The sequence below is a fragment of the Mchenga conophoros genome, linkage group LG2, assembly GCF_057382185.1.
Source record: "Mchenga conophoros isolate Kocher_MC1m ecotype Shallow Benthic linkage group LG2, M_conophoros_male_GT1.1, whole genome shotgun sequence".
NCBI classification, from domain to species: domain Eukaryota; kingdom Metazoa; phylum Chordata; class Actinopteri; order Cichliformes; family Cichlidae; genus Mchenga; species Mchenga conophoros.
In genome coordinates, this window is record NC_140527.1 from 13,247,138 (window position 1) to 13,267,657 (window position 20,520).

The window sequence follows — 20,520 nt, forward strand, 5'->3', positions numbered from 1 at the left end:
GCATGACCAAATACTCAAAATGACCTAGGGGCGTATTAAAAGCCGTTTTCCATTCGTCCCCCTCCCTGATGCGGACAAGGTGGTAGGCATTGCGGAGATCCAGTTTGGTGAATACGGTGACTTCATGGAGGGGTTCGAAGGCTGAGCTGATAAGGGGTAAAGGATATTTGTTTTTAATGGTGATGTCGTTTAACCCTCTGTAGTCTATGCATGGACGGAGTGATTTATCCTTCTTTTCCACAAAAAAGAAGCCGGCGGCCACTGGAGAGGAGGATGGGCGGATGATACCTGCAGCTAATGACTCGTGGATGTACTTTTCCATGGACTCTCTTTCTGGTCTGGAGATGTTGAATAGCCGGCTAGAGGGAAGCGGAGCACCAGGTAGAAGGTCGATAGCGCAGTCATAAGGCCTGTGGGGTGGTAAGGACGACGCTTTGTCTTTACTGAAAACTTCCTGGAGGTCATGGTACTCAGGTGGGACGAGTGTGAGGTCAACCGGATCAACGCCCGAGGTGTTAGTGTCAGGGGCACCCGGCGGTAGGGCAGACTTGAGGCAGTGGGCTAGACAAAAAGGGCTCCAACTAGCGATTTTACTTCCAGACCAGTCTATATGAGGGTTGTGTTTCTGTAGCCAGGGGTAGCCTAGGATGAGTGGTGAATCAGGAGAAGAGAAGGTGAATAAGGTAATGGCTTCATGGTGGTTTCCAGAGGTGACGAGGGTTACGGGGCCAGCCTGATGGGTTATCTGAGAGAATATTTGATCGTTTAATGCGGTAACAGGGATGGGAGGATCGAGAGTCTTGAGTGGCAAATGAAGGCGTCTAGCGAGAGCTAAATCTATTAAATTTTGCTCTGCTCCGGAATCAACGAGAGCATGGAGGGGGTGAGAAACCTTATTTAGACACAGGGTGACTGGTAGAATTAACCGGGGTTTGGAACTGAAAGAGGATCCGCCCACCTGTATCCCCGAAATTACCGGCGGGCGGAGCCTTTTGGCCGAACCGAACACTGCGCTAACCTATGCTCCACTGAGCCACAGTAAAAACACGCACCCGACCGAAGCCGTCGTTCTCGCTCCTCTGGTGTGAGACGAGAGCGGCCGATTAGCATAGGCTCCGGAGCGGCGTCCGTTTCCACGGAAACGGGAGCGGATGTTGACACCGGACGTGACGGTGGAGGAAGTGAAAACGTACGAGGCGCAGGTTTACGATGTTTCTGGTTCTTTTCTGCCTCCCTTTCCCTCAGGCGATTATCTATCCGAAGGGAAAGGGAGACCAAGTCTTCAAAGGATTCGGGCTCATCGCGGGAAGCGAGCTGGTCTTTGAGCTCGTCGTTTAAGGCGCGACGGAACACTCCCCGAAGGGCATGATCGGGCCAATTGGCCTCGGCGGCTGCGGTACGGAAGTCGATAATGAACTCAGCGACACTCCGGCTCCCCTGTTGCAACCCGAGCAACCTTTCATCAGAACTACCCTCCGATACTGGGTGAGTAAAGGTCTTTTTAAACTCGCACAGAAGATCATCAAACGAGCAGGTTGGGAGCGGGTGAGCCGACAGGTACGCCTCGGCCCATAACAGCGCCTTGCCCTGTAGCTTAGCCACCAGATATGCTACCCGAGCTGATTCGCTAGTAAATGAACGGGGTGAATGCGTGAACGCGAGAGAACATTTCAGTAGAAAGGCCGTACAGCGGCCCCGCTCCCCAGAGTACGGCTCGGGTTCTGGGAATGCAGCATCGCGAAACACGGAGCCCGAAGGGGTCGGAGCTGGGGAAGACTGGGGAGGTTCTGCCACGGGCGCAGGGGACGCGGAGGATGGGCCTGGAGGAGGGGAAAGAGCCGACTGAATCTCCTGCAGGGAAGCTAAGATCCTAGCCTGGGTCTCGCCTATGGCTTGACACCGGGTGTCGAGAACCTGCAACGCTTGCTCATGAGCCCCTAAAATGGCTCCCTGCTTGGAGACTGCTGCACGTACTGGGTCTGCTGAGTCCATTTGTTGGCCAGTTCGTACTGTCACGGCGACGGATGGCCGGTACTGAATAGGACTCAGGTGCAGAAACCCAGAGCGGAGACAGTAGATGATTTAACAGTTTATTACGGTTAAGTGCAAGGGGGAAAAAAAAAGGGAAACGTGGCAAAGACAGAAAATGACGAGACGTGGAGCCTTGGTGTGGCGTGCCCAGGGGAACGTGGCTAGGGCGAGGGAACGAGGCCTGAGAAGTGGAACGGAGCTGAGTGGGGAACAGTCACACTGAGGGGAGAGGATATAGGAGTTAGGCAGGTAGTGAAGGCAGCTCAGAAGTGGCCAGTATAAGAGCAGCAATTCTTACTTGCAGTTAGGGACCTGGAGTGTTTGAGAGGGGGATGATGAAGATCCAGGGGAGGCTGAGTGGCGTGGAAAGGCTGACCTGAGATCCGGGGCTCCAGATGGAGTGTGATGGCAGGAGGGCAGGCAGGTGAGGCACAGAGGGATTTCCAAAATGATCACTAGGTATCCCGAGTCCGGAGGTGGAGTGAGCCAGGGTGGGTACAGCAACTGTAGTACAAAAGAGTCTTTGTTAGTAAGATAAATCACAGCGAGAATTTGAAACACAAGACCTGTTACCAACATGGGTTGATGACGAACTGGCAGTGAGTGAACATCGATGTGTGGTTTAAATCCCTCTGGCTTGATAGCCTGCAATAGGCTCCAGGTGTGCGGGAGCTGGAGTTGGCCCTGCCCAGGGGCGGATCCCAGGTCAGTTCAGGAGCCTAATGGAAACTCCAGCCACCCACCGTAGACCATGACACATTCGCTGTCAAAATAAAAAACACGCACAAGGGTTAGGGTTAAATTTAAAAACTGTACTTTTGAGTTAAAATATATATTTATAATTTTAATAAATGACAAATTAAAAAGGCACGAACATTTTATTTTGTATCGAAAAAATATCGAACCGTGACACCAAAGTATCGAACCGAACCGTGAATTTTGTGTATCGTTGCACCCCTACTGTCATGGTTCTCAAGATCTGGAGAGGTCGTGGTGTGTGTATTTTTTGTCTTAACCTCTCCCACCAGGACGGAACTGGACCTTGGTTCCCCGCCTCTGAACCCACCCTGAACACACACCTGTGGCTCATTCACACTGATCCTGGCAGACTACTTAAGATGGCAAGAGAGGCTGCTTCCTCGCTGGATCGTCACACTACCAAGTGTCAGTGTAGCTTAGCCTATGAAAGTGTTCCTTTGATCCCCTAGAGTTTCCTCCTGACTTTGTTTTTTTTTCCTCTGTGTACAGGCCTTCTAGACTCCCTGCCCGTCTTCCCTGCCGTCTGGATTTCTGTGGATGTGTGTGAGTGAGCGTGAGCTTCTTAGTGTGGACATTTTTGAGTTACGGATCAACTGGAAGAAGAGCGTGTGTGTACCCCCGTCTTGGACCTTCCCTTCGGACCCCGCCCTACTCCCTGGAGCCCCGTGTTATCTGTTCCACTGTAAATATGTATATATTCTCACTTGTTGTCACATTGCAAATAAACCCTCACCTTCTCTCTAAACTTCAGAGTCCTGCGAGTGAGTCCTCTGCCTACTAATCTGTGACACCTACTACATATGTGAGGGCACATACTTATAACTTGTGGAAAACTGCCATGTAGGGCCTTTAGCAGCCTGTCTGAATAAGCCAGGAGGAAGTGATGTATTGAGGAGAGTACGTGCACGCGCTGTTGGGAACGAGCGGGGTGCGGTTCGGAGCGCGTGCGTGCCTTACAGCCGAAGACACCAGGAAAGTCCCGCGGTCAGAACTAACCCGAACAAAGAGTAACCGGGATATTAGTGGGGCAGCGGACGGGACCGCAGTGAGTCTATGCGGAGTTTCCTTCCATGTGTGGAATCCGACTCCAGTTACAGCGGACCTCCGGGCGCGGCGCTGGGGTGTAGTGTCGATGGAGATAGCGTGAGTAGGGGAGCTAAGCGAGAGCTAAGGCTAGCAGCCGTTCCCTTCTAACTTACCTCAGTTTCCCATCACTATAGGTAGAATTTGACTGTAGAGCACGTATAGAAAGCAAGGCAGCACGGCCGGCTGCCTGGCAAAGGACTAGCGTGTTTCCGGGAGGGGAGTTGGACGGCTTTGCTTCGCACTGCCCGGGGACTGCCGGAGCTCCGATACATTCCGCGGACCCGACGTTTAGGACTTCAGGAGTCGGCGGTGTTTGGATTACCCTGCCACTCAGACGACGTTCTGGTTGTTCACCCTGCTCCAGCTGGCCGTATGTGAGAGCATTGCTCTTTTCTAACCCGTTGGTTTTTCACGCCCCGTTTCTCGGGAGGCGAAGGTACAGTTCTGTGTTCTTTGTTTCTTTGTATTTTTGAGAACCTGAGACTGGATGTTCTGCTCCAGCTGTGGAATTTCTGGACAACCTAACAGACTGGAACTCTGGTTCACGACAGCTACCCCTAGAACTGTTTATTGGTTCCACATACCAGAGACAATTCACTGGATCGAACTGTAAAGACTGGAACTATTTTTTTTTGTGTGTTTGGGCATTGCAAGTAATGTGATGAAACTGTGTTAACCATTCTAGATAAGAGAATTTCTGTGTTAACCTTAATTGTTCTTCTTTATTGTGATCTTTGCGCCCTTTTCCTGTGACTAGTGTGGTTTGGGCGGGGTCGAGAACTCACAACATTGGGTCACACCGGCCTGTTTGATTTATTTTATTTCTTTTATTTCTTTAGTCTTGGGGAGTTTCCTTGCTGTCGCCCTTTACTCTCCAGGGCCCTGCTAACATTGATAATCAGTCTTGGTTCATGAGGGCCATCCGAACAAATAAAAGGGGCCACGTTGTTTAAAAGTCATTGTTGTATGCTTCTGTCCAACCCAGGTTGCCTTGGAGTAGGGGCACCCGAGTTGTCTGGTTAGGTACAGAAAAAACGGAGGTAAGCGAGGCTGTGTTAATATTCAGCGCGCCGGGCACTGTTATTTTCGCAGGTCTGGTCCCCGGAGCCCTTCTTCTGTGCCTGTAGCAGCCAGATAGCTAAAACCACACACAGCAGTAAGTATCCGGGTCAACTGTACTAAGGAAGGGGGGGTCACGGACTCAGATCCCACCACCCTTTAGTCGTTCAGGGCAGCCCGTGTGCCTCTTCACCCCTATATAGCTGGGCTAGTAGCCCCTTACACATACCAAAGACATAAAAGAGGGAGGGCGAGGAGAAGAGAGCAAAAGTAGTTAAAGAGAGACAGAACTTGAAACTTTCAGATTATCCATCCATCTAGCCATCCATCTTCTTCCGCTTATCTGGGCCCGGGTCGCGGAGGCAGCAGCCTAAGTAGAGAAGCCCAGTGTTGGGTCTGCGCTTCCACAGGCTGCGCTGGTTTAGAAACTTATTCCTCATGAAGCAAGGAAGCAAGATGAACAGCTTCAATCAGTTCTTACTTGCTAGCAAGGAAGGCCTGCTCGGTGTCTCAGGAAAGCACTCTGAATCCAACCACACAATGACCCCGACACAAGCACCTCTCATTGTAAACCCCCCCTATGGTTACAAAAGACAAGGCACTATGTGTGTATGTGTGTGCATGTGAAAGCATGTGTATGCATGTGTAAGCACATGTGTGTATGTGTAAGCACGTGTGTGTGTGCATGTGTATGTATGTGAGTGTGTGTGTTTGTGGGTGCGTTTGTGTGACCTCCTGCCCACAAAAAGGTCATAAGAGCAGGAAGCTTACTACACTGGCTGGAGAGGTGGTCAGAGACAAAGGAATGTCTTTGATCATACAGTTTGAACTAAGACTTACAAATTTAAGTAACACAATGACAACATTTAACAATTTGACTCCAACACCCAGACCTCTCTCTCTCCCTGGTCACCTCCTCCAGCTTGTCCGGGGTTACATCAAGGCGTTCCCAGGCCAACCAAAAGATACAATCCCTCCAGCGTGTCCTGGGTCTGCCCCAGGGCCTCGTCCCAATGGGGCATGCCCGGAACACCTCATCCAGGAGGCATATGATAAGAATGTGGAGGAGCAGCGCCTCGTAGTGACAGCAGCGCCTCTACTGTCACTACGTGCCAGTGGGATTAAGGAGGTCCTCAAAGTATTCCTTCCACCGCCCAACAATTTTGTCAGTCGAAGCCAGCATTGCTCCACTCACACTATACACAGTGCAGGTAGAACACTGCTTTCCCCTCCTGAGTCGCCTGATGGTTTGCCAGAATCTCTTCGAGACAGTCCAAAAGTCTTCTTCCATGGCCTCTCCGAACTCCTCCTACACTCGAGTTTTTGTTTCAGTCACTGCCCAAGCCGTGTTCCGCTTGGCCCGTCGGTATCTATCAGCTCCTTCCGAAGTCCCACAGGCTAACCAAGCCTGATAGGACTCCTTCTTCAGCCTGGTGGCTCCCTTCACCTCTGGTGTCCACCATTTGGTTCGGGGGTTACCACCATGACAGGCACATTGTGGTCACAGCTCAGTGCAGCGGGTTCGGCAATGGAATTGCTGAACATGGTCCATTTGGACCATGTTCAATGTCCCCAGCTCAATGTCCCTCAATGTCCCCAGTTCTCCCTTGGAATGCTGTTGAAGCTCTGCCAGAGGTGTGCATTGAAGATCTTGTGGACTGGGGCCTCTGCCAGGTGGCCACTTTCATGACTAAATCATATAAGCCGTATATGATTCACTATATGACAGAGGTGGGACCAAGTCATTGTTTTGCAAGTCTCAAGTAAGTCTCAAGTCTTTATCCTCAAGTCTCAAGTCAAGTCTCAAGTAATGTCAGGCAAGTCAGAGTCGAGTCTCAAGTCACTGGTGTAAAAGTCCGAGTAAAGTCACGAGTCTGAAATTTTGAATTTCAAGTCCTTTCGAGTCTTTAAAAAAAAAACAACGAAAAAAGCATGTTGCAGTTATGCTAAATGTAAATGTTAGACCATGTAATTTTTAAATCTGTGTTTTTCTCAACACATGACAAAATAGTGAACTTAGAAAATACACACAAATTGTGAAATTGTACCTCTTTAAAATGCAGCTCAATTAAACCTAGCTCCAAGAATAATTTTCACCGACAGTTCTGAGATAAGCTGCATGTTATTCTTGGATGCGGTTTTAGGACCGGCTTTAAAATCGCATGACAAAAATATCATACATATTAAAAAAAACTGCATCACCAACGTAGCCTGGCCAACATTTGCTAGTTAGATGAAGTCAGCTATCTCATCGTAGCATATTTATATGCATATTTATAATCATACGGTTCTTGGAGTGAGTGCATACACTCATGAAGTTTAGTAACTTCAGGTCACTGCAACAAGCCCAGGTACAGTTTACCGACGGATGGGTGCAGGACCTTGAAATGCACCGTGTAGAAAGTAAAGACCATCGTACGAACAAAGGTAAGTTTACCAGTCTCACAAATCGTCTTCATAAATACACATTCGTTAACCGTTTATTAATATAACCTTTGAGCTCAACGGTAATTAATTAGTAGTGGAAATAATTTCTGGTTCATTACAGAAATGTAGCAGTGACAATAATACTGTATGCTGTAATTGTACTGGACAATTAGTGATACAAAAAAACTGTTTTATCCTGTGAATAAAAGTATATGTTTTTGTCAATGTACCATAATAACAGAAGCGAAACGCAATATTGTGTCAGGACAATTCACTATTTATGCACAATAAATAAAGGAGCATAGCGCGACAATTTCTGTTCAGCACCAGACTTGCTTGTAACCTATATCACCAATTATGTTATGAAAATGACGTGTTAACTACAACAGCAGACTGACCTTTGTGTAAATGTTTGGAGCAGATTAACCTGTGAGCTGGAGTGTTCTGGGACGTTATATTTGGTCTTTGAATGGCTGCAATCCAGGCCATCCGTCGCCTCTTTGTTACTTCGGAAACACGGCTTGAACAATTTCTCTTCAACGACGTAATCCGATAACAACCGATCTCTTTACCCGTCGGCTTCCCGTGGCTGTCATGCGACCGGCTGTTGCAGTCAATAATACAACAGCTTCTTGACATTTTTGTGTTTCTTTTTATCGCTGTATAACTGATTTCAATTGAAAGCCTGCGCGCGCTAGTACCTCTTGCCACGAGTTCCCAGAATCCTTTGCGGTTTTACCCCTGAATGACGTCACATTTTCAATCTCTATATAATATGCATGTTAAATTTTATATTTGGGGTGAAATATCAAGTCTTTTCAAGTAAACCGGTTCAAGTCCAATTCAAGTCCCAGGTCATTGGTGTAAAAGTCCAAGTCAAGTCACAAGTCTTAGAACATTTTTTCAAGTCAAGTCTAAAGTCATAAAATTAATGACTCGAGTCTGACTCGAGTCCAAGTCATGTGACTCGAGTCCACACCTCTGCTATATGAAGTAGGCCACATCTTATGCAAGTCTTTTATAAGTTTTTACTATTTCTTTTCCATATGGGCTTTGTCTTGCAGAAGTTTGTTTGAACAAAGATTATATCAGGACTTTCCATAAAACCGCTGCACTGCAAATGTGTTTCTATAGAGCAGTCAGGATCTGTGATCTAAAACAACTTGTTACACAAAAGCAATTGACAATGAAACATTTACAGTATCACCTTAGCATTGAAGAAACATGTGCAAATAGTCTTTGTAACTGCGTTTACATCTCATCATTAACCTTGGAGCACATTTGCATATTAAAGCCTTTAACACCTCTTTGCAAACCTGCATAAAGTTACAAATCAAATGAAACTACAGCTTTCAGTTGATGCTTTTGATCTTTTTAGCAGAATTAGCAGATGAGCAGAGCTAAAAGATGTATGATTTTTTTAAAAGTTGAAGCCAGATAATTTTACCTTAAGACCTTCAGTTTTAATCAGACTTTCAAAGTTTATGGTCAAATCTCTAAATCCATCATCTAACACCAGTAGAAAGGAGTAACAGCATGCAATAAATGAGTGATGAAATAAATCATGTATAAAACCGGATGTGGTCTGCTGCTAAAAAAGAGATAATAAAGAGGAAAAAGGAGAAAAAAATAGCTGCTGTTGCTGGATCCTTATCACTGTGTGTCTGTCCTCCAGTGAATCATTATAGTGGTGTCCAGATGACAGACTGAAATTAGTGATGTGCATGTATTTCTGTATGTCCACGGGCAAAATCAAATTACCAGCCTTCTGTGGAGAGCGATGTTTGTTCCACAAAAGTCCTGCAGTCCTGAAGTTAAAATTATAATGCTAATTGCCTTTGTCTTCTGTCAATAATAATGCCATCTGGAGAGGACGGAGGGAGGGTAATAAAGTTGGGACAACATAAATTGCAGCTTCTTGCCAGAGGGAGAAAAAAACAGGGTAGAACCAAAAATGGATCCAAATGAATTCTGAAAATGGGATGCTGTCATGTGATCAAAGCATACAGTGGGGCAAAAAAGTATTTAGTCAGCCACCGATTGTGCAAGTTCCCCCACCTAAAATGATGACAGAGGTCAGTAATTTGCACCAGAGGTACACTTCAACTGTGAGAGACAGAATGTGAAAAAAAAAATCCATGAATCCACATGGTAGGATTTGTAAAGAATTTATTCGTAAATTAGGGTGGAAAATAAGTATTTGGTCAATAACAAAAATACAACTCAATACTTTGTAACATAACCTTTGATGGCAATAACAGAGGTCAAACGTTTACTATAGGTCTTTACCAGGTTTGCACACACAGTAGCTGGTATTTTGGCCCATTCCTCCATGCAGATCTTCTCGAGAGCAGTGATGTTTTGGGGCTGTCGCCGAGCAACACCAGACTTTCAACTCCCACCACAGATTTTCTATGGGGTTGAGGTCTGGAGACTGGCTAGGCCACTCCAGGACTTTCAAATGCTTCTTACGGAGCCACTCCTTTGTTGCCCGGGCGGTGTGTTTTGGATCATTGTCATGTTGGAAGACCCAGCCTCGTTTCATCTTCAAAGTTCTCACTGATGGAAGGAGGTTTTGGCTCAAAATCTCACGATACATGGCCCCATTCATTCTGTCCTTAACACGGATCAGTCGTCCTGTCCCTTTGGCAGAAAAACAGCCCCATAGCATGATGTTTCCACCCCCATGCTTCACAGTAGGTATGGTGTTCTTGGGATGCAACTCAGTATTCGTCTTCCTCCAAACACAACGAGTTGAGTTTATACCAAAAAGTTCTACTTTGGTTTCATCTGACCACATGACATTCTCCCAATCCTCTGCTGTATCATCCATGTGCTCTCTGGCAAACTTCAGACGGGCCTGGACATGCACTGGCTTCAGCAGCGGAACACGTCTGGCACTACGGGATTTGATTCCCTGCCGTTGTAGTTTGTTACTGATGGTGACCTTTGTTACTTTGGTCCCATCTCTCTGCAGGTCATTCACCAGGTCCCCCCGTGTGGTTCTGGGATCTTTGCTCACCGTTCTCATGATCATTTTGACCCCACGGGATGAGATCTTGCGTGGAGCCCCAGATCGAGGGAGATTATCAGTGGTCTTGTATGTCTTCCATTTTCTGATGATTGCTCCCACAGTTGATTTTTTCACACCAAGCTGCTTGCCTATTGTAGATTCACTCTTCCCAGTCTGGTGCAGGTCTACAATACTTTTCCTGGTGTCCTTCGAAAGCTCTTTGGTCTTGGCCATGGCGGAGTTTGGAGTCTGACTGTTTGGGGCTGTGGACAGGTGTCTTTTATACAGATGATGAGTTCAAACAGGTGCCATTCATACAGGTAACGAGTGGGGGACAGAAAAGCTTCTTACAGAAGACGTTACAGGTCTGTGAGAGCCAGAGATTTTCCTTGTTTGAGGTGACCAAATACTTATTTTCCACCCTGATTTACGAATAAATTCTTTACAAATCCTACCATGTGAATTCATGGATTTTTTTTTCACATTCTGTCTCTCACAGTTGAAGTGTACCTCTGGTGCAAATTACTGACCTCTGTCATCATTTTAAGTGGGGGAACTTGCACAATCGGTGGCTGATTAAATACTTTTTTGCCCCACTGTATCAGCGGGTGAAAGCAAATTCTGCAGGATGGCCATCAACCTCTTGTACGGACAATAAATCAAATTTAAGAGTCACGCTGATTCTGTGCTCAGGAACAAAGGTGCTTTGAGCTAAATGCTGGCACTGACATGCTAATATGCTAATGATCTTAGTTTTTCAATAAGGTGAATTTCAGTGGAATAACAATTGGCATGATAACAGCTTTTACTCAGCTCTGTTTAACTGTAATTATTAAGCTGCAGAGGATATATTTTGCAGGAGTGGACCCAGAGTTTGATAACCACTAGTATGTTCATTAGAAACAGAGGTATAGTTAAATAAAATGTATTTAAAATGTATAATTTTTTACGGGTACAGCAGCCTCTGAGGACAATAAATACTCAAACCCAATTTCATGGTAATTTCTTTCAACATTTGTGGACAGACAGAGAAGATGGTGAAGTGAAGGACAGAGACAGTATGTAGATGTAACAATAGTGGTTCAGAGAAACATTTGTATGCAAAAGACATTTCCTCTAACTGTCGTTTATCAGAGCTGCACAAAATATATCATGTTTCCCTTCGCTTTGGCTGACATTTCACGTGTCCCGTATAGAATGGTTTCTTTTCATATTAGTGATGGAATTATGCACAAGCGTCTAATTTGCGATGTCCTCCTGGCCATGCTGAAAATGTTCGCATCTATCTCGGTGAAAAATAGAAAGGTTTAAAGACCACAGGGGACAGAAAAAAACGTAACTAGCCTAAAATAGGCTGGCTTGCCCCCTCTTTCCCTAACAAAATGTCCTCCTCTGCCATCTGCCAGAGGTGTTGAGGTGTTAATGTGATGCCAGTCCTCAGAGGGGTAGGGTGGGGGGGGATATGGTCACTCTGACTTCAAGCCAGGGGTGTGTGTGTGTGTGTGTGTGTGTGTGTGCATGCGTGTTTGTCTTTTCCCATGCATGCATTTATGTCCTTGTGAATCAGTGCATCTCTACCAGGTGCTGGGCAGCATGTTTCTCTGTGTGAGGCTGTTCACGTATAGAATTATAAAGGATTTAAATGTTCAGTGATAATTACAAGACTGAAGGTTTTTTGTGAAAAAAAAAAATCACGCAAAAGCAATTCTTTCATTGGAATGTGAGTGTGGTGGGGCGTAGTTTGCGGTGCCGTGCAGTGAAGGTGGACACACCTGCGCGCGTCTGCAATCATGCCTGCCAGCCATAAGTAGGGGTATTGGGGTTGTGCGTTCGTTGGTTGTGGTGTGATGCATGTGCGGCAAACAGCTGAGAGCTGCAGCAGAACTAATAAAGATAGCCCAAAACCTTGATCTGTGGACTCGACATGTCTCATTCACACCACAGTGAGTTTCTTTGTGTTTATATTGTGTGACTGTTGCAGGTTGAAAGACAAACAGATGTTACTCACAGGAGTTCGACCAATGAAACAAATGATATAAACAAGCAAGAATTCAAAGGTCAGGTGCAAATAAAAAGACACTGGTGCATGCTACTGAGAACGTATGTACTGTATATAATTTACCGGGAGACAGTGTTATGTCCATCCTTGTCACCTGTGTTCAATCAACCAAAGCTGAACTGAACAGCAGACTGAAATGATCAGAAATTACAAAATAAAACAGAAAATGCCTTAAAACAGAAACTACAAATGACAACATTTTGTAGGAAAGTTTTATCTGTAAACAAGGATTTGTAGTGGCTGCCTGAGCCTTTCTGACACTTTTAGAATCCAAAACATGCTGCTGCATTTCTTGCAAGCTGTTTTAATGAAGATTATGAATATTTAAATTAAGTTAAAGATTCCAGTTATTGGAATTTTATGAATTTTAGTGAATTTAGAGCTCAGTGTAAACCTGAGTTATAAGTTATAAGTTACAGAAATGTAGGCGACTTCAGAAATAAAGAAACACACACAGCCTGTTTCCATCCACTTGGCATTCATGTGTGTTGGCTCACCTGCTCCTCTCCCAACTCTGTCATGCCTCGTCCGCTTTCCTGTCCTAACAGGACCCGGCAACAGACTAAAAACACATGAGCACTACATCCTGTTCCAGCCATGAGCTGAAACCCTGGCCGTAAACGCTGGCGCAGAAAGGCAGAGATGGAAAGAGAGAAAAAAAAAAAAGGTTCCTGAAAGACATGAGCAGAAAAATATGAGCTGGTGAACTCTTAATTGATCTGCACTTTGAAGCCTTCCTGTTAGCGGGTTAGCTTTTTGTAGGTAGAAGTTCTCATACTTTGATGGGAGTGAGCCATATTCATAAACACGCAGGCACAGCTAATTATTGCTACAAAATCGCTAAAAAATTGCTACAAAATATTAGTTTAATCACCAGCTGCTCAGATCGGTGTACGACACAGCAGCCCATAATATTATTAACAAAGCTGTAAAAGTCATCAATGGCACATACACAGTGGAGAGGTCCACTTCACTGAGTCCAGTAAGTCAAATACAGTTGCCTTTACTGGGACACCTGTCAATCAAAGCATCAGCGCTGCTGACTGCATGTTATCAGTACATATAAATTCGCTTGAGTATTAAAACTTGTTAGTGAATTATCCAGCGTAACCTCTCCATGGTTCTAGTTTTAAAAAACACAAGTAGAAGATGAAATGAAATTAGCTGCCAGGATTAGCTACATATAGCTAGTAAGCTAGTTATAGTGCCTTTTTTTTTTAAGTAGCTTTCCCTTCCTGTGTAATGGGAATTAGATGAATTAGTGCATTAGCAGGGAAAAGTAGCCAAGTGAGATTTTTCTATAGGTAATGATTTATTTCTGTCTTTATGATTCTTAAGTCATTTGTTTTCTGTTATCAATAGACAAAACCCGTTGTTGCTGCACTGACAATTTAAAAAAATTACTGTAATTTTCTCATTATATTTTCTTTCTTTCTGCTTTTGTCAAGGTTGTGCAGTGTAGCAGGAAGAATGGGACCCAAATGCAGGACTCACGGACAACGAAGACAAACCAGGAACTAGGAATCGGCTAGGACCACAGAGGGGAAATCGATAGCACTGTGAGGGTGCGACGCAACAACAACGGAGGAAAACGCAGGGTTTAAGTGCACAGGGGAGTAATGAGGGAATGAAAACAGGAGGGAAACGCAGCCGGGACTAATATGACATAACGAGAAGCAAAGCAGAACACACTGATCTGGGACAAGGACTATCAATGTAAAACAGGAAACACAAGACATTTGCAAAGATGCAGACTTGAGACAGACTCAGAAGGAACATGAAGCACAGAGACAAAAGTAACTAGACTTGGAACACAGGGAAGATGTGGTGACAGAGAACTAAGACTAAGCATTCAACACATGGAGAACAGACTTAAACCTTCACCAGGAACACAGAGGAGGCACAGAAACAGAACAGAAACCTGGAGACCAGGAACTATAAATATAACACAAACAGAAAAGCATCATTCAAAGAGTATAACTTAACCAAAAACACAAAGATCCATTGTCCCGACAACTTTTCTTGGCAAAATAATATTTGATGTACATAATAACAGTATCAGTTAGCATAACCACATAAAATATACAAAAATAACTGTTGCATGTTTTCAGAGATCCTTTCAAAGGTGTCCACACGCAAGTGAGACACAAAGAAAATGTTAATAAGGCAACATTTCACAGCTTTTTGTTCTCTTTGTATTTTCTCTGAAGTCCCAGACCTGCAGCCTCCATCACAACTTCAGCTTTATTACGCCGAATGAGACATCGAGGTCGCGAACCATACGAATAAAAAGAGCCGAGTGACTCATAACTGAAGTGTTTCTGACTTTTAAAGGTCAGCGTTAACTACCTTTAATCCTCACTGAATACCAAGCATTGAGCTAACCTCCGCTCGTCTCTGTTCTCTCTCTTCAGCTCCATCCTGTTTCATTTTGTCCTTTAATGTGTGTGATTTTCACAGTGCTGGAATTACTTCAGAGATTTCCCAAAAAAGGGTATATGTTTTGCATTTGTGGTAATTAGAGGTGTTGTATGACCTTGAAATGCCAGGTTGGTGGCTTGTTCTCTGCGCACACCTGAACGCTGCTGCCTCGCCAGCTGGTGCCAACAGATTTGAGGAATGAAAGGCTGAGGCAACGCAGGCAGATCTCCGGTTCGTTTATGGAGAGCAGATGGCAAAGACACGATAAGAATTTGTTATCTGCGGCTATTACCGACCGCACTGAGCGCCTTGTTACTGCTTTAGCAAACATTAAAACCCTCATTTCATTTTGTTTGTTCTTGCAAGAGGCTGAAATCTTGCGCTGAATTAGAAAATGCTCTTGGATACAGTTGACCTGTAAGTATTATCACAGAGAGAAAAAGAAAAAAGCGAGCTTGGTGGTTTTAGCACAATCTGTCATTCGGGACGAACTGTGGAAAACAGGCCTGGGCTAATTAGTTGTAAAAGTGAGTCTATCTTGTACTTACAACAGTTCTTTACATGGGGGTTGCTCTCTGAGGAGGAGGTCTTAAGCTGTATGAGTTTGTGCGTGTGGGCTGTTATCACTACCATGTTATTATCTCGACTTTGAACTTTTAGCACCTGATAAAATTTTAGTTGAGCTGCAGCTTTATGTTTTAATGTTCTGATTGGCACTAAAATCCAAAACTTTAATGTTTTATGTCTCTCTGTGTAACACCACCTCAAACCAAAGCAACACCCTCTAAGCTGAAACTGACCAATATTTAATGTATTATTAAGATATCTGCAGAAGTTACCTTTAAATGTATTTTCTCAACTCTTTTTCTGCAGGTAGGATTTAAGACTTAACACACTGTTTGTGTTTTCATGGATTTGCTGCGGGTTTTTGCTTTTTCATGATTGAGTCTCAACATGTTATATTAAACATTTTTTAAGGATGATTTAAGATAAAAAACTACAACTTTTTCCCCCCTCAGCAATCACTGCATACATCAGTGTCTCGGGATTACACTGAATTTATTGTCTAATCTTTGAGAGTTTACCTCAGAACGCTTCACGATTCCCACCAAACACAAAATTATAATAAAGAGTGTTTTAGACCAGGAGTCTTAAACTCCAGTCCTCGAGAGCTGGTGTCCTGAAACTTTTCCATGTGTCCCTGCTTCAACACACCTGAATAAAATTAGTAGGTCATTAGCAAGAGTGTAGAACTTGACTGCATGTTGAAGTGGCAACCCTTAACTCTACTCAAGTAAATTTAAGTAAATGTAAGCATTTGGAAAAATGTACTTCTAAAAGTACTTTTATTGCACCTTGTTCATTCACTCATGAGATGCTGTAACACGAATCAAATGTCTCAGTTTTCACCTCAGCATGCAGTGAAGTCCTATAGAATCTTGCTAATGACCTACTAATTCTATTCAGGTGTGTTGCAACAGGGACACATGGAAAGGTCTCAGGACACCGGACCTCAAGGACTGGAGTTTGAGACCCCTGATTTAGACGCACCAATTGGTTGGCACATCAGTTCTCATTTACAGATGGCTCTCAGATCATTGGCTAAGTGAGTGCATATGGAGGCCCTTCAAGTTCTGCCTGCTCTGATTGTTGATTGGTAGCTGACAGTTCTCACTTCTACATCATCAGCATCAGTTAACTGTGTGTCCTTTGCTCTGCAGAGGCCGGTCCAAAGGATTTGTAGGTTGGGAAAAATAAATCAAAAACAAGATCAAATAATTCAACATGCCCATCTTCTGATAGCGGGCTATTTTACCTTCAGAAATGATTCTTTAAACAGTTGTTTTCAGCCTTATGTTCCTTTGTTACTAACAGGGCTTTAAAGCTTGGTTATATTCATGTTCTCCAACAGCCCAGATCACACTTATGATGTAAGATGATAGCAAGATGCACAACTCCAAAATATTGATGAATTATGAATTGTAAATATTAATAAGCTGTACTAACGAGACTTTTCGTGTTGCCCACAGGTCTCATGTGTGGGTTTAAACTCATCGTTCATCAAGCCAAACTCGTCATGCCACTAAATGAATGCTGCCCATTCAGCCAGTCCACCTGATGTTGACTCAATCTGATTGAACTCATTAAATAATGCTTAAAAATGTCTTTATGCTAAAGTGTCAAACTTGTGCAGTCATGTGGATGTAGTGCTACATGATAGTTTGACACGTTTACAGCACAGAACTCCAACACAAATCAACAAAGCGATGGAGACAGCTGTGTCTGTACCTGCGGCTGACTGAGTCATCTGTGAGCAGATCAGACAGCCGTCTCTCAGACAGGACGGAGGGGAAACAGCCTCGGCTTCACTCTTTAAGGCTCAGTCTCAAAGGTCAGACAGTTAGGTGATGTGATCACATTGACAGGACCGCACGTGATGTCACACTTCTCCTCTTCATCTCCTCCCCCTCCTCTTCTTTCTCAGTTTTAGAAACCAGCTTTAGCTGTCTGCTGACGTGTGAAGACTCAGCTTTATAAACACCTTTTTTGGGGGGAAAATATCATCTGTGGTCATGAACTCTTTCTTTTCTCACTTTAACTCCATCAGTCAGTCCTTTCTTTCAGCTCTGAGCACAGTTTTCAATTTATTCTTAAAGCCTTTTTTAGATGTTATTAACCCAAAATGTCATTTTTTTAAAGTGTCATTTTTAAAGGAAAAAGGGGAAATAAGCAAGTTTCACTGTCTCATCTGTCACCAGATGATCATATTCAGCGCCAGAGTAAAGATTACAAGAATATTGGGCTGTGTATTAGGATTTATGACATGAATAAATACTATTTTGGGCCAAGTAATGTTTAGTTTTTTGTTTTTTTCTTGTGCAAACTTTCACTTTTAAATGCTTCTGAAACCTCTGAGTGCAGCGCAGAGACACCTGCTGAGATGTTATCACGAAGACACGCAAAAGTCGATATTTAAGAGACTGCATTTAACACCTCATCTGAAATAAGACACCATCAGAAAGAAGCTCATGGTACTCACTGGAACTGGATTTGAATATTTCTGTGTTTTCAGTTCAATTCAGTTTTATTTATACAGCGCCAAATCACAAGAACAGCCACCTCAAGGTGCTTTGTATTGTAAGGTAGACCGTACAATAACACATACAGAAAAACCCAACAATCATATGACCCCCTATGAGCAAGCACTTTGGCGACAGTGGGAAGGAAAAACTCCCTTTTAACAGGAAGAAACCTCCAGCAGAACCAGGCTCAGGGAGGGACGGCCATCTGCCGCGACTGGTTGGGGAGAGAGATTCTACTGATTTTTATTTTCATTCCTTTATGAAACGACAGCAGTAGCAAGATACCAAAGGTAAAGATTTACGCAGGTAAAGATTCAGAATCTGAAAATAGAAAAACAGCGACAGCATTAAATCATGCAGCACTTCTGAAACTGTCGGTCTAACTTGGCCTAACAGACGAGCTTACAGTTTTTCTGGAGTCTACAAAAGGAACTTTGCATGATTCACATTTTTAAATAATCTGTATTTGTCTGCTTGAAAATGTATTGTTTAAAAAGTGTTAAGAATATAAAATCCAGCCTGAGACTAAGCATTTCGAGCAGCCTAAAGCCTGAGCTTCTGTCTCACAGGAAGTGCTTGGACATACTGTGACCTCGTTATTTGAAACATGTTTAATATGAACGTCCTCTATGGGAACAGGAGATGAAAGGAAAGAAGGAGCATCATGATAGGTCCTATTTAATCTTTCTTTGTGATACTAAACATGAATAATTTGACTGAAAGAAGCTTTATCAAGTATTCACTTTCTAATCTATGACTCTCTTATTTTTAACCTCATTAAATTGAGAAAGATACCTTATTATATTTTACTAGTGCGATAGTTTGTAATTTGTAATTTACTGTGTAAAGAAATGTGATGTGGATCCTTTTAAGCAGGTATAAGCTGAGAGAACAGCATCAGTCTTTGACTGCATGTAGAATATTTGTTAGCAGGATAAATATATTGTTGATTTTAGCTTCTTTTTTATAATAAAAACCGTCAGCTCCACAAACACAGAGTTCAGGCAACAACACCAGCTTTGTTTGACTGTACCCTGAACAAAATGCCTCTGTGTCCTGTTGGTGCAGTCATGCAGCAGTCTGAGTCCTACAGTAGTCTGAAAGCAGTAAATTACCTTCTTACCTCTCCTTCTCCATAACCGCTCTGCATCCTGTTTACCTGGTGTTCCTCTCTGCTATGACCGATGTCCTTTGGCTCCCTGTGTAATGTACAGTATCAAATAGGTTCTCTTAAAGGAGCAATCATGCAGCACTCCAGGGGATGCTGAGCGCAGTAATTGAACATTGTGTGGTGTGCGCTGTGTTGCAGTGTGTTTTGGTGTGAGTTTAGATCCAGGCTGGGAAACTTCTGGCACGCTGGATGTGAATGACGCCACTCAGACACACATAGATGTATTCAAACTGAGAGTAACACTTTTGTTTATCATTGATGGTTTTCTTTTTCTGACACACAATTCTTTATCAGTCATAAACAAATTACATTTGATGTATGATTTCTTTCAGTCCTTTAACTAGTTACCAAATCCTGGCACAAAGAAGACCAAAAAAAACTCAAAGTTACTACTTTTTTGTAATTTTTCCATACCTGAGTGATGCCCAGGATAAGATTTGTAACAGTCACAATTGTGTGGTGTATCTTTAAGACAATATAAGGTAAGGGTTAGTGAGTACAACCCACGATACAGATTCCAGCTATTCAGGTGGTGCCTCTTACCCCTGAGTTTTTCCTACTTTTTTGCTTCAGAAGTGTCCAGATCACCACTGGGACTTTAACAAAAAGGGGACACTGTGTGTGTTCATGATTACTGTCAGATTAACAAAGAGTCCTCCTTTATTTCAAGGTGAACATCTTGGACATAACGTAGAACAGCGTTCACACTTTATATCTGCATCACCACTGATGTTGATGTCAAAATTACAAAAATAAAAAATGACAAAAGTTCATTTCACTGATGTTTTAAAGTGTGGGTTATTTACTATTCCATCCACTCCCGAGAGTCTTTTGCAGCCATTCTTCTGTTCAGTGATGAGAGGAAACACACCTCCAGTACACAATGCAGTGTGAATATTAAGACAACATTAGACTGCGGGACACAGTCCTCCCTGTCATATCTCTGCATCATCGCTGCACCTTCAGATGCAAACCAACAACCGTGCTGGAATGTAATTGCATTCAGCAAATATCATGCATGCTCATAAACTCCCCTGCTGGAATAGTTGCTCAGAGACGCACGGGGGCATTACTCAGAAATAAAACCAAAGCGTAATAAAAGCATTCCTTTAAAAATTTATGTGAGCCGAGGCAGCACAGAGACTAAACACTGTGGGTGGTGGAGTGTGAGAAAAGTGTGTGTGTTTGAAAAGTTGGGAGTTTTATGCCCATTCGGTACATGTGTGGATTACTTATTGGTATCTCTGAACTATTTGTGTACACACAGATATATTCCTGTGTGTATGTTTGTGTACGTGCCCGTTATTATGTTATGTTCCTTTTTACCCAATTACTTGGACATGCATGTGTGGATATCTATGGGTGTTTAGGAATCCTCGGTGAACAGATTATCACACAGTTTGCCAAGGGT